This window comes from Bombina bombina, chromosome 5 (genome assembly GCF_027579735.1).
Source record: "Bombina bombina isolate aBomBom1 chromosome 5, aBomBom1.pri, whole genome shotgun sequence".
Lineage (NCBI taxonomy): Eukaryota > Metazoa > Chordata > Amphibia > Anura > Bombinatoridae > Bombina > Bombina bombina.
In genome coordinates this window covers 1,081,471,842-1,081,486,530 of record NC_069503.1, presented here as the reverse complement: position 1 = coordinate 1,081,486,530, position 14,689 = coordinate 1,081,471,842, and positions in this window count along the sequence as shown.

Here is a 14,689-nt window from a genome sequence, read left to right as displayed (position 1 = left end):
GGTTTTATTTTACAGGTAAATTAGTATTTATTTTAACTAGGTAGCTAGTAAATAGTTAATAACTATTTACTAACCAGTCTACCTAGTTAAAATAAATACAAACTTACCTGTGAAATAAAAATAAAACCTAAGATAGCTACAATATAAATATTAGTTATTTTGTAGCTAGCTTAGGTTTTATTTTATAGGTATTTATTTTTACATAGGAATTATTTAGGTAATAATTGTAAGTTTTATTTAGATTTCTTTTAATTATATTTAAAGTGAAAGTAAACTCAGTCTATACGTTATTAATATTTCAAATATATATTAAAAATAAAGGATTTTTTTAAAAATTAGTTTGCCCAAGTCTCTCGGCGATCCTCCACCTGTTTGAAAAAAAAAATTCCTTTGCGGTGACGAATCCAGCCGTATCCAACTGATTGGGTCCCCCATTGGCGTCTAAATCAGTTCGATATACGCCCCTGGCTTGTAATGCGCATGTGGCTAACTCTGAACTCTGTCTCTCGAAGCGCGTTCATGCAAGCCGCATGCGCATTAACAAAGGGAAGCCCCTACTATGCTTACATTATAAGTTTTGCTCGTTGTAGTCTTTGGGTAATCCTTCAATGCCAACACACTGCTAATACGGTCTCCGCTAAAATACTAAACATCGAATTTAGTGATTCATTGTTAGTATCTTAGCGGAGATCGTAAGATTGCGCATGCGCATAAATTAATTACTCGATTACGAGCACGCTTCCTTACGCATGCAGCGGGTGGGACCGCTGATCAATGTAAGAACGATGAAGCTGGAAGAAAGGGAGTGGGCGGAGGAAGATACTGCAGAGTAAGATCGCATTTATATAAATATACCCAAAAACGTAAAAAATAAATAAATAAAAAGTTAGCGACTGAACTTGTTTATAGTTAATTAAACTAAAGCCGTATTCCAAAATGGTAAACTTTACTTTCACTTTAAGTTAAGGGGTGTTAGGGTTAGTCTTAGGGTTAAGTTAGTGTTAGGTTTACGTTAGGGTTAGGGGTTAATATATTTATGTAGTGATGTGGGAGGCCAGAGGTTTAGGGGTTAATAGTTTATGATAGTATATTTTGTTGTGGGGGGCTTGTGGTTAATAAGTTTATTATAGCGGCGGTGTGGGCAGACGGCAGATTAGGGGTTAATAATATTTAAATAGTGTTTGCGATGCAGGAGGGCGGCGGTTTAGGGGTTAATAATTTTATTATAGTGGCGACGATGTTGGGAAGTGGCAGAATAGGGGTTAATATTTTTTTAAAGTGGCGTCGATATCGGGAGCAGCAGATTAGGGGTTAATACATTTATTATAGTGTTTGCTATGCGGGAGGGTGGCAGTTTAGGGGTTAATAATTTTATTATAGTGGCGACGATGTCGGGAAGCAGCGGAATAGGAGTTAATATTTTTTTTAAGTGGCGGCGATATCGGAAGCAGCAGATTAGGGGTTAATACATTTATAATAGTGTTTGCGATGCGGGAGGACCTCGGTTTAGGGGTTAATAGGTAGTTTATGGGTGTTAGTGTACTTTTTGACACTTTAGTTATGAGTTTAATCATACAGCTTTGTAGTGAAAATCTCATAACTACTGACTTTAGATGGCGGTACGGATCTTGTCATTTTATGCTGTACCGCTCACTTTTTTACCTCACAGCAAAACTTGTAATACCAGCGCTAAAGGACTTTTCTTAAAGCGCGGTACTGACGTTGTGTGACGGCCAAAAAGGTGTGCGGTACCCCTATTCTGACAAGACTTGTAATAGCGACGTTAGGGAATAAGCATAATAATGCTTTTTGAGTCATAACACAACACTCGTAATCTAGCTGAGACTAAAGGCTGTAATTAAAGCAAAAGGTGGTTCAACAGAAGACTCACACAAGGGGGTGATCCTTTTTCCAACTCAGTGATTCTGTTTTTGAATTGTGTTTATTTTTGCTTGACATGTTGGTGTCATATCTTTCACTTGGATGTTATAAGTTGCACTGAGTAATTACAACTGGACAAACGAAAAAATGTGTCTGTCTTTATTTCAGGCTGCAAATCAACATATACCCACTGTATTTGCAACAGAAGATACAAAAGAACAAAGTGATAGGTGTAAATTGGGATTTCTTTTGTTTTTAATTGCATGCCTTTTCTGAATCATGAAGGGTTTGTTTTGTCTTTCATATCACTTTACTTTACATGTGCCAATAACATTTTCTAAATAATATTAATGTGTCCTCTTTCATTAAATTTGAAATTATCTTAACAACTGTGATACATAATCGTAGGGTAATTTACTTCTAATATATTTCAATATAGAACATTTAAGTGCAAATTACGACATGTGGTTTTCATCCAGACAATGTATTGAGTGTGGATGACAACCGTGTGCTGTCAACATGGGGGCAGGCACTTTTTGTAGTTCATTGCAGCTTCCCCCCTGCACTTAGCTCTGCACCCCTGGTAGCCAAGTGGCCCAGCATCACCAATGTGTGTTGATGTGTCACGAAGAATAAAACCCTGGAAGTATCGGGCAGCTGCACAGGAAGATGCCTCAATTTTAGCCCCCTTAAGTCTTAGAAACCCCCCAAGACCCACTATCCAAAAGCCAGTCACCTACTCTTTGGGGTATAATGTTTAAGCACATATTTTTATTAAAAAAACAAAACCGACCATTTTTTAAGCCCAGAAACCTCTATAAAATAAAGCCTCTATAAAATAAAGCCCCTATATAGGTTATTATAGCTTGATGATGACTGAGGTTATAGTGGTCACCTGACATGTATAAATGTGCCTGTATTTAAAAACCCTTCTTGTTTTCACTATAGAGTTTATAAAAAGCACGCACAGTTTTTTTTTTTTTTTACAAACTTTGTTTAACACATTTTGTTGTACAGTTAACACGTGTCATAATATATACGTAAAATAATGCTATAGTTAAAATCCGCTAGGTTTGATTAATAAAACAATATGGGACAGAATGTGAGTGGAGCACTAGAATGATTGCCGCGTCCTTAGAGCTCTGGTTAACTGTTTCACAAAACAAAAATTTTTCACAAAACACATCAAAAACATTGCAAAGTACAGTTACACTAATAATAACACCATCTAAAAATTATTCAAAAAAATATTGCACACAAAAGTTATAAGGACTCAAAGATATGAGATCTGAGGTGTTAGAAAAAAAGCCAGGCAAAGGGCTTTAACATAGACATACATACAATGTAGGTTTAACTCCTGTTGGGTTAGTGCACAAGCAATAAGTGTTAGGATTTCCAGTTTCCGATCTTTATTAAAGTCTATGAGGAGCAGTTTGCATGGTCACAATGTCCTAAGTAAAAACGCTAAATAGCGCACCACTTGTAATCCGGACCAATATGTGTGGGCTTGCCATTGAAAAATCACCTTAAATGTGGGCAGCATCTAAAAATTCCAAAACAGTCAAAATTAAACTTTCATGATTCAGGTAGAACATGGAACTTATAAACAACTTTCTTATGTACTTCAAATCTGCTTTGTTCTCTTGGTGTCCTTTGGCGAAAAGGATACCTAGGTAGGTGCATCTTGTCATTGGTTGATCTGATGTGTTCAGCTATCTCCCAGGGGTGCATTACTGCTCCTTCAACAAAGGATACAAGAGAATGAAACAAAGTTATTAAAATAAGTAAATTAGAACGTTTTTAAAATTATATGCTCTACCTGAATCATGAAAGACAAATTTGGGATTTCATGTCCTTTTAAATTATTATTATTTTATATATAATGTAGGCATAGTTTATAGTAACAATCAGCGATTAAAGAGACAGACTACTCCAGAATTGTTCTTGTTAAAAAAAAATAGATAATCCCTTTATTACCCATTCCCTTGTTTTGCATAACCAACACTGTTAAATTAATACCCTTTTTACCTCTGTGATTACCTTGTATCTAAGCCTAAGGGGCCGAATTATGAAATTGCGGGCGGACATGATTCGCTGTAGCCAATCATGTCGGCCCGACATTGCTGAATGCTGACAGCATACACTGTCAGCATTTAGCATTGCACAAGCAGTTCTGGTGAATTGCTTCTGCAATGCCGCCCCCCTGCAGATTTGAGCCCAATTGGCTGCTAGCAGGGGGTGTCAATCAACCCGATTGTATGCGATTGGGCGGATTGATGTCCGCAGCCTCAGAGCAGGTGGATGAGTTAAGGTGATTCATGCACAACTTCATGGGAGTGATAGCCTGATGAAAACAGTGTGTTACACTGAGAAACGCGTTGCTGTTGTTTTTATTGTGAAATAAATTTTTATCTTATTTTTTAACTCTCCATCTGCTGCATCATTGCTTTTTTTGGCCTAGGCCAAATACTCTATTTTATACCCTATTTGGAGCTCCTGGACTTATAGTGTGATCAATGTGACACCGATCTGCTTCCACTACATCATTTTTGGGCATCCCTGGACTCTCCCTGGCGAGACGAGGAACCCTATTTGGCGACATCTTCCTATTGAGGTCTACCGGACGACGTGTGGTTCCGGATTGCGAATATTGCACTTCTGTGCTTTATACTGTGTGAGTAGGATTCTTGTGTTCCTATTGCTGTCTTTACCTATACTATATGATCTGCACTATGTGGCGCCCTCTACTCATTCCTTCCTAGATCAGAATGTTAGCTATATGGTACACATGAATTAGCAGTGTCTAGTGGCTAGGAAAAGTTAATAAAAAAGCATGTGACAAGAGCTTGTGTTTTCTTCTGATACAATGCTCATCTGCTTAGGGAAAAGGTAAGTCTGAAATATTTACTTTTTGTGTCAACAATTGTTAAGGTTTAAAGCGAAATGAAACCCATAATTTTTATTTCATGATTCAGATAAAGCAATGTGATTTTAAACAACTTACCAGTTTAATTCTATTATCTATTTTTTTTTTTGTTCTCCTTTATTGAAAAGGATACCTAGGTATGCTCAGGATCTGCTTATTAGTGGTTGCCCATATATGTCTCATGTTATTGGCTCAGATGTGCTCAGCTAGCTCTCAGTACTTTATTGCTGCTTTTCCAACAAGGGATACCAAGATATTGAAGCAAATTAGATAATAGAAGTGCATTGAAAAGTTGTTTAAAATTGGTTTCTTTATTTAAATCATGAAAGAAAAGTTATGGGCTTCATTTCCCTTTAAGATGCATTTTAGTAGCTGATTTTTTAAATTGTTTTTATGATCTAAGTTCATTCACTCAGTCAAATAGCATCTCTAAATTACTAAACAAAAATTCCTTAGAAACATAATGTCACCTTTTTAATGTTGCTTTGACTCACAATGTCATCTAAAATGAACCACATGTAAAAATGTAATCTTCCAGGAAGAAAAAGCTCTGACTTCAGAATCCTCAATACAATTAAAGGTTGAGGTAAGGTCAGCAGCAAACACAAAATTACTTGATTTTTAGTTCATTAATTTTGGGAACATGAACAGTATAAAAGCTGTTTAAGAAATAATCTGCTGAATAAAGTTAGATATTACAGCTTTGAGTTATAAAGTTAATTTTAATAATGTAGTTGACCAGTTTTCGTTATAAGCTCACCCTTATATAGATCAGACTTGAAATGGATTTTCTTAAGGGTCATTGGAAGAAATTCGTTAAATTTTTGCTTGGCTGGAAAGTAGCAAATTACCTAAGTTCTTCATGAGGAAACTTTGCCTGTAATTACTTAACCTTTACAAATTTATTCAACATAATGCAAACTCTCACCCTCTCTTCCCTGTCTTTATGTCTTTATGGTATTGTACAGATTTCAGTGGTAATGACATGAATCGTAAGGTAACAAGTGACATTTTTAGGTGTTTAAAATTTGACGTAGAATAAACATTAGCATATTTTCAAAGTCAATACTAAATTTGAAAATATGTGTTTAACCCTTTTTGTGGGTTAAACACGTATTTATATATTTCTGATATATAAATATGTGTTTAACCCATGAAATCGTGTTAAACACATAGATAAAATCACTTCCAGAGTAGCTCCCAGTACTGTACTGCTGCTTCTGAGCCTAGATATGCTTTTCAATAAAGAATAAAGTACATTTTATAAAAGAAGTAAAGTAAAAAGTATTTTATAATTGGATATCATTTAATTCCTTAAGATGACAGTTCAAGAACAAATTAATCAAAAAATTAATATAGTTATTATATAAATAACTATCAGCTTAATATTTTCAGTGAGGACTGGGACATAATCCTAGTCAATGAAGGCATGTGCATATAACCAATGGGGTCTCCTTGAGATGAATAAAGTGCAAGAAAAAACAATAAAAATGAATATAGTTAGTTTGTAAATATCAGCCTGATAATCTGAATACACTACTTAAACTGATGATAATCCCGAGCCTTTAACAAACGCTAAGATTTATCATCACTAAAAAGTGATGTTTAAGTGATCATATACGTAAAAAAAGGGTGTAATGAGACAGTGGTCATGGTGGGATGTGGTGGTGGTGGTACGAGCAATTCGGTTCAATTCGGCACAATGAGACTAATCTGAATCTGTAAATTTGAGGGTTGAGGATACAATGCAAATTTAAAGCGGCGGTGGTGGTTGGTTGGTGGCCTGGTTAACCATTCCGGGATGCTATTAGACAGTGATGGTGGTGGGATGTGGTCATGTGGTGGGACAAGCAATTCAGTTCAATTCAGTGCAATAAGACTAATCTGAATCTGTAAATTTGAGGATTGAGGATAAAATGCAAATTTAAAGCGGTGGTTGGTGGGCGGGCGGGTTCACCACCCCGGGATGCGGTGAGACAGTGGTGGTGGGACGAGTTGGGTTTGATACAGGGTGTGATGAGACTGCTCTCTATATGAGGGTTGAGGGGATACAATGCAAATTTAAAGCGGTGGTGGTTGGTGGACGGACGGGTTCACCACCCTGGGATGCGATGAGACAGTGGTGGTGGGATGAGCAAGGGGGTTCAATACAGGGCGCAATGAGGGTTGAGAGGATACAATGCAAATTCCTTGTCTCTTAGTTCAGGTTTTCAACCAATTGCTCTTTATGGGGGTCAAGAAGGATTTTTTTCCCTTTGGTGCAAATTGGCAGCTATGCCCAAGGTTTTTTGCCTTCTTTGAACCAACAGACTTTTTCTTTTTTTTTATACCATGTCTGTGGGCATTAATATCATTGTTCTATATTGTGTTAAATTTGCATTATATTAAATAAAATTCACCTAGATTACAATTTTTGCGCTAAACAGGGTGTGAAACTAACGCCAAAAAAGTTGCGTTGTTTCACTCTCCATAGCGCTGCCATTACGAGTTACTGAAAAGCCTCCTTGTGCGTGTGATATGGGGGCATTAAGCTTCATATCGCACAAAAGCCAAGGGCTGCTTTGACGTTCTCGTGCACGCTTTCCCCCATAGACATCAATGGGGAGAGAGTGTTAGAAAAAAACCTAACACCAGAAGTACGGAATGAAAAATCTCTGTTACGCAGCCCCATTGATGTTTATGGCGAAAAAAGTTACTTTTAAACCTAACACCCTAACATAAACCCCGAATCTAAACACCTCTAATCCGCTGCACCGACATCGCCGACACTTAAATATAGTTATTAACCCCTTATCTGCCGCTCCCGACATCGCAACACCTAAATAAAGTTATGAACCCCTATTACACTGCTTCCCGACATTGACTAGATTTAACCTCTTTTTAACCATTTATACTGAAAACACATTTCTTTAAGTAGCAAAAACAATTTATTTAGTTTTGTTTGCAGTAAATTCTTATGAATGGAAAATTAATGATTCATGCAGTTTTTATTAATACATAGCAGAAAATAATGTATTTTGTTTCTCATTACATTCTCTACATTATAATATTAATATGTGTTACAATTACCATACAATTATATGCACTCGACTCTACTAACAGTCCTATTCAATTCACAGTTTAATAAAGCACATAGGGAGATGTCACTCAGAGAATACAGCTAAGTATTGTTTGGTTTTTCAAGGCTTCAGGTTGAAATGCTGTGTGTTGTGACATTAACGTTAAAGAAAGTCATCCTCGTATAATTTATCACAGCGACCAAAAGTGCTTCCTGACATAAATACATAACACAGGTTTTCTCATATAACATGCTGTCTGAATAGTAGAGGTGTCAGGGACCTCGATTACCATAACCTCCAAAAATAGATTTTAATTACTCCTTTTTCATTTCCAGTTGGAACAAGAGGTTTTAAAGGCACTGATTAACGACAAGAAGAAAAGATTATCTATTACCGGGAATTGTGTTTTTGAAAAATGCCTATAGTGCTAGAAAAATCATCTTGATAGAAAAAGAAAAAGGTTTTAAGCAATTTCTGTTCTTGTGGAATACTTGCCCTCAAGGAACATAATGCTTCTATTTATAGAAATTAAATGATTTACATAGTTAAGATTTCATGGTTATAAAATAACTGTAAGAAAATCAAAGAATGTGTACTGAATAATATTAATAATATAATAGATATTTAAATAATTAGATAAAAGAACATCTATCAAAGTGTGAATACATAGAAACCACAAATATCATTTATGTGCTGTGGACACTATTATGTGACTCATACAATTTATTAAAATATGTTTTTTTCCTGTCAAATTCAAAATGATTAAAATAGAATTATAAAGGTTTATACAACTGGATTAAGAAGATAGGGCTATTACTGGGTGGCAACACCATGTTTTCAGGGGGGGGGGGACTCGGGGGAGGAAGGGGGGAGCAATAGCAATTTTATGCTTGCATGACATTCTTCATCAATGCTGATAAAGGTTAAAGGGACAGTCAAGTAAAAAATTAAACTTATTCAGATAGAGCATGCAATTTTAAACAATTTCCAATTTACTTCCATTAAAAACAAAATGCCCAGTATTTTTATATTTACACTTTTTTAGTCCCCTACTGAACATGTGCAAGAATTCATAGAATATACTTATATGCATTGGCTGATAGCTGTCACATGATGCAGGGGGAGTAGAAATACACATAACTTTGAAATCTGTCACAAAAAAATCTGCTACTCATTTGAAGTTCAGGCTAAGAGGCCTATTTATTAAAGGGGGTTAATAATTGTAGGTAGGTTGCGGCGATGTTAGGGAGGGCAGATTAGGGGTTAATAAAATGTATTATAGTGTTTGCGAGGCGGGAGTGCGGCGGTTTAGGGTTTAATACATTTATTATAGTGGTAGCGATGTCCAGTCGGCAGATTAGGGGTTAATAAGTGTATGTAGGTGGCGGCGACGTTTGGGGGGGGCAGATTAGGGGTTAATAAATTTAATATAGGTGTCGGCGATGTTAGGAACAGCAGATTAGGGGTTCATAGCTATAATGTAGGTGGCGGCGGTGCCCGGTCGGAAGATTAGGGGTTAAATAATTTTATGATAGTGTTTGCGATGGGGGGGGGGGGCTCGGTTTAGGGGTTAATAGGTAGTTTATGGGTGTTAGTGTACTTTGCAGCACTGTAGTTCAGAGCTTTATGTTCCGGCGTTAGCCCATAAAACTCTTAACTACTGACTTTTAAATAGGGTAGAAGTCTTGACAGGAGAGGCTCTACCGCTCACTTTCTCCAAGACTTGTAATACCAGCGTTAGGCAAATCCCATTAAAAAGATAGGATACGCAATTGATGTAAGGGGATTTGCGGTAGCTTCGAGTCGCGGAAAAAAAGTGAGCGGTAGAGCCTCTACCTGTCAGACTCGTAATACCAGCGTTCGATAAAAAGCAGCGTTGGGACCTCTCAACGCTGCTTTTTAAGGCTAACGGAAAACTCTTAATCTCGCCGTAAGTCCCCATATTGATGTTTGCCATATACACTAAAGAAAATTATACACACAAAAAATACTTTTGCATTCATTTTTTTGTAATTTTTGGGTATTTCTACAAACAAATGATTTTTTTCTAATACTGCCTGGTCTTCTATAAAAAAATAGCTCTAGTTTGTTTGGGCACCTTTAGAGAAAATTACTAAAACTGATGTTTAAATGTAAAGAGAGAACATTTCTAAAAAAACTTTAGCACGGTGCTGCGAAATGGCTAAGGGTTAAATCTACAACGGATTCATAGAATACGTGACAAATCTACTGGAACTATGAGCTATGAATGTGAAAGAGTAAAATGATTCACAATATTTTGCACACAACTGGTAACCTGAAACTCCCTAGTCATTTTGTTGTTTAACCATTTGTCTTAATTAGGTGTATGGATCCATAGTTTTTGCATTCATTAAAATTTATAGAAAATTAAAGGTTTCCATGGTGGAATGTAAAGTTTCATGTAACAGACATGTCTGTAAAAACATGTCACTCTCATCATGACCAACATTACTTACTGGAGGCTTGAATTTGTGGCCATCTTTCCTAGCATATTAGCATCTGTCAGAATATTAATAGAGAAGCACTCAATCAGGGAGCAGCACTCAATCAGCTTTCTCTATGGCTAGTTAACACACCAGGAGCAGCCTCTTTTTGCCTAGCATAGAGAACTTTCCTGTAGTATATCAGTCTGGTCCTGACAGTAAAGTCCAGCTATGAAACACCAGAAAATCCCTCTCTGAACACAAGACATTTCAAACCCCAGACATACGTTTCTTTGTTTCTTTCTTTTTTTTTAATACTTTTATTAGAAAAATAAAAGTTAACAAAAATAAGTAAACTGTGACTATCCATCTACAGATGACAAAAAAAATAATCTTTATTAGCAGGAGGAAACCACTTTTTAGTCTTCCAGATGCCTTCAGAGTCTACAACACTAAGACGCTTCCTATCAAGACAAAATATAGGTATAGGATTATATGCATGCATCCATCTACACCAATCTCATTATTCTGAAAAAAATTTATTCCTAACATCCCACAATAACTCTTTCACACAACATGCCAATACACACATCATTCTAGCTCTCACTTGCTCAACACCACACAAACCAAACAGAATAATTTCAAAATTAAAAAATATTAACTCCAGACAAACCAAATATTATTTTCACAAACACTCTCCATGCATTCTTAGAATAATTACATTCCCAAAACACATGTGCAACAAGTTTATAACATCGCTCTCTCAGACACCTCTCAGACCTCACCATATATCTTCTATACTGGATCTCTCACAGGTAAAAAAACATACAGTTCCATCCATACTACATCTCTCTGTCTATGCACCAAGTGTTTCTCATTTAAATTCTTCCACACATGTTTACTTTCTGCAGCATTTAAATTTACAATCAAACAAATCTGCTCTCTCTCACGTAAAATAAATATTGCCTTCTAGTTCTTACCCTCACACCACACATCTCTTGACACCCCATACAAATTATACTTCCTAATACATTTTTCTATCATAACATAAAACCACGGACATTCAAAATATTCAGGCCAACTATTATCTCTCACTCTTAAATTTTCTTAACACACTCCCAGCTGCATACCTCACCATACATCCCATAACATTATCCTTCATACTGGAACTGACACATAAACTCACATATTTAACAAACAAAAACCTCTCAACATCAGGAGAATTCTTTCCTCCGTTCTCTTTCAGATTCACCTACTCAGCTTCTCCATTCTAGAACTCCAAAAAAAACAAAAAAACATGTGCACAATTTTTATCAAACATTGATAAGGCACTGAAAACAAAAAAATAATATGAAGTAAAATAGGAACAACACATTACCCTCTAAAGATAAAGAGCGCAAAGACCAGAAATCTATTTACTTTTTCACTTTGACACACACATTCTGCCAACTTTCACTCCCATTAAAATCCTCATTAAATTTTACTCCAAGCACCTCAATCGTATCTTTCTGAACTAGCCACCCTCTCACAAAAAGCTTTCACCTCACATGTATGCCAGTTTAGCTTAACCCCTTAAGGACAAGGCCATTTTTCAATTTCTTTCCCTTAAGAACAGGGCTATTTTTACATTTCTGTGGTGTTTGTGTTTAGCTGTAATTTTCCTCTTACTCATTTACTGTACCCACACATATTATATCCAATTAAATGGACTTTCTAAAGATACCATTATTTTCCTTCATATCTTATAATTTACCATAAAAAAAATAACATATAAATATATAAAAATGGAAAAAAAAACACTTTTTCTAACTTTGACCCCCAAAGGGCCACAGAGTGTCTCTCTCTGCATCAGTGTGCCAAAAAAGGTATTGCAGTGATGCCTCTATATCGAGGCATTACAGCAATACCTTGAAAGCATCTGGAAGTGATCAGGATAGCTTCCAGCTTCTTGAAACCCCTAACGACGTACAGGGTACGTCGTTGGTCTTTAAAGACCAGTTTTGTATGATGTACCCTGTACGACGTGTGTCATTAAGGGGTTAAACCCACTTGCTCTACAAAAAAAAAAAAAAATCCTCATGCAATATTGCCCTTCTCAAACTCTCTTGAGATTTACATATTGTCCGTATATGCAATTACTTTCAAACTTCTCCCACCACTACCAGACACCTCTACTCCATGAATCATTGTATCTTTCCTTAACAATTGCAACAATGGCTCAATTACACAAACAAATTGGGGATAATGGACATCCTTGACGCACACTAGATTTAATATAAAAGAAAAGCTTACATTCACTCTATACCCTTTCCCACCAATCACTCACAGCATTAAAAGCCCACTTTCTCCTCTGCATCCAAGTATACTTCCTCACAAAATTCTTAACAATCCATTCATCCTCCAACAAATTCACATTTAACATTCCACATACTCCTTCCATACTCAACTCTCATTTCACATACAACACATACATGATCTGTGAAAAAAATCTACTCCTTACTGTAATTTTTGATGTTAACATTCCTGGAAGTAAAACAAAAATCAATATGAGAACACACTTTATGCTCTTACTAAAAAAAGTAAAATACTTACCCGGTGTGTTTGTCATTCTGAAGGCATCCTTTAGACCAAAAATATTAACCAAATCACATAAATATTTTCTAGATCTGTCCAAAAAGCCCTCTACAAAAGATTTGCTATCCCCAACCCTTAAGACACAATTAAAATCCCTAACCAAAAAAATAAAAACCCTCCCACCCAAAAACATATCCAACTTAAGAAGAAAAAACAATTCTTTGCCCTTTTTCTGCAGGAGCATACACATTAATTAAATGGTAAACAACCCCACAAAAAATAAACAAAGAACTCTTCATATAACAGTCTCCAACCATAACACTTTATTGTCCCACCATCTAAACAAAATACCAAAACCCCCATAATGTTCTACAGAATAAGACCATATCGATCCTCCCAGTGACCATATTGGCTCTTTAAATGGAGAGTCTAAATTACATTCCTGCAAACAGAAGATATCAGCATCAATATTAGACAGCACATCAAAAATGGCAGCACGTCTAGCTTTTGTCTGTATACTATTAATGTTAAGAGAGGCTATTCAGAAAGATATGACTAGTTAAAACAAAAACACATTATATACAATATGTACAAAGTAACAAAGGCTAACGGTGGTCTCCTCTTACCCCTGGCTTTCTTTGTATTTTTCTGCAACACAGCAGAATAACAAGGAAAACCAGGTCTCTCTTTCCCATCAGTACCTTTAACAGACTTGTCCTGAGGGACTAAAGTCTTAGGAGCAGAATCTTTTTTTCCAGAATTCTTTTTAGCAACAGGAACATTCTGAAATTCCACAGCCTCAGTAAAAGATACAACCTGAGACACATCCAAGCAGGAAACAGCACTTCCGGGTAAAGACTCAGTATTAGAAGGAAGGAGTGAAAACATCAGACACATCCTTAAACTCATCTACCTCAAGACGTCTCTTTAGCTGACCAGTTGTAGGATCAACCTCCATCTCATCTTCCCCTACAAGATTTCAGGGACTTAAGGCTGCTCTGTTTCTGAGATAATATCCTATCTATGGTGCTGAGGGTTGGCCAACCCTCCACAGAGTCAGTAGATGTTACTACATTATCCCCTTTGGGGCCTATGCTTCCAAAGGTTGCTGCCCCCCACTCTCAGATCGAGCACCCCAAGAAAGCACCTAAGCAAAAGTCTCACTTTCCAGTAATTGTGGACATTTTTGTTTAAAATGTCCAGTAGCCCCACAGTGGTGACATTTCTTCTCCTCCATACAATTTAATGCAGAGTGGCTTTGTTCACCACAATTCTGGCAAGTATCATCATCTTTGCAGTTCTCCCATGTTTGAATAAACTTGTAGCACTTTCAGCAATACAGAGGCATGAAAAGATACAGAAGGTAGCCTTGATTGCTGTTGGGTAGGATGCTGTCTCACATCTCCTGCCTCATCCAAAAATATACCTGTTAGAATAGATATATTCATAGTGCTGCCATTTTGTATCTAAGACAGCGGCCTCCAACTAGTGGTCCGTGGAGTGCACTGGTGGTCCACGAGAGGATGTTGGTGGTCCTTGACACCATCAAGCAGGAATTAGTCTCCTCTGATAGTGTCACCCCCGTCGCGCCGCAACTCCCTACAGTGCCTGGGTGGACATCAGTGAAAACCGACAGAGGAGGAGTTCAATTACAATCTCCCTATGCACGTTGCGTAGTACTGCGCAACTTGCATAGCTAGATTGTATTTTTAACTCCTCCCGCCCGGCGCACTGCACAGAGGAAGATGCTTCTGATCTAAAGCCAGAAGAGGTTGGTATAGTCTTGGCTTGAAATAGTGGAATTA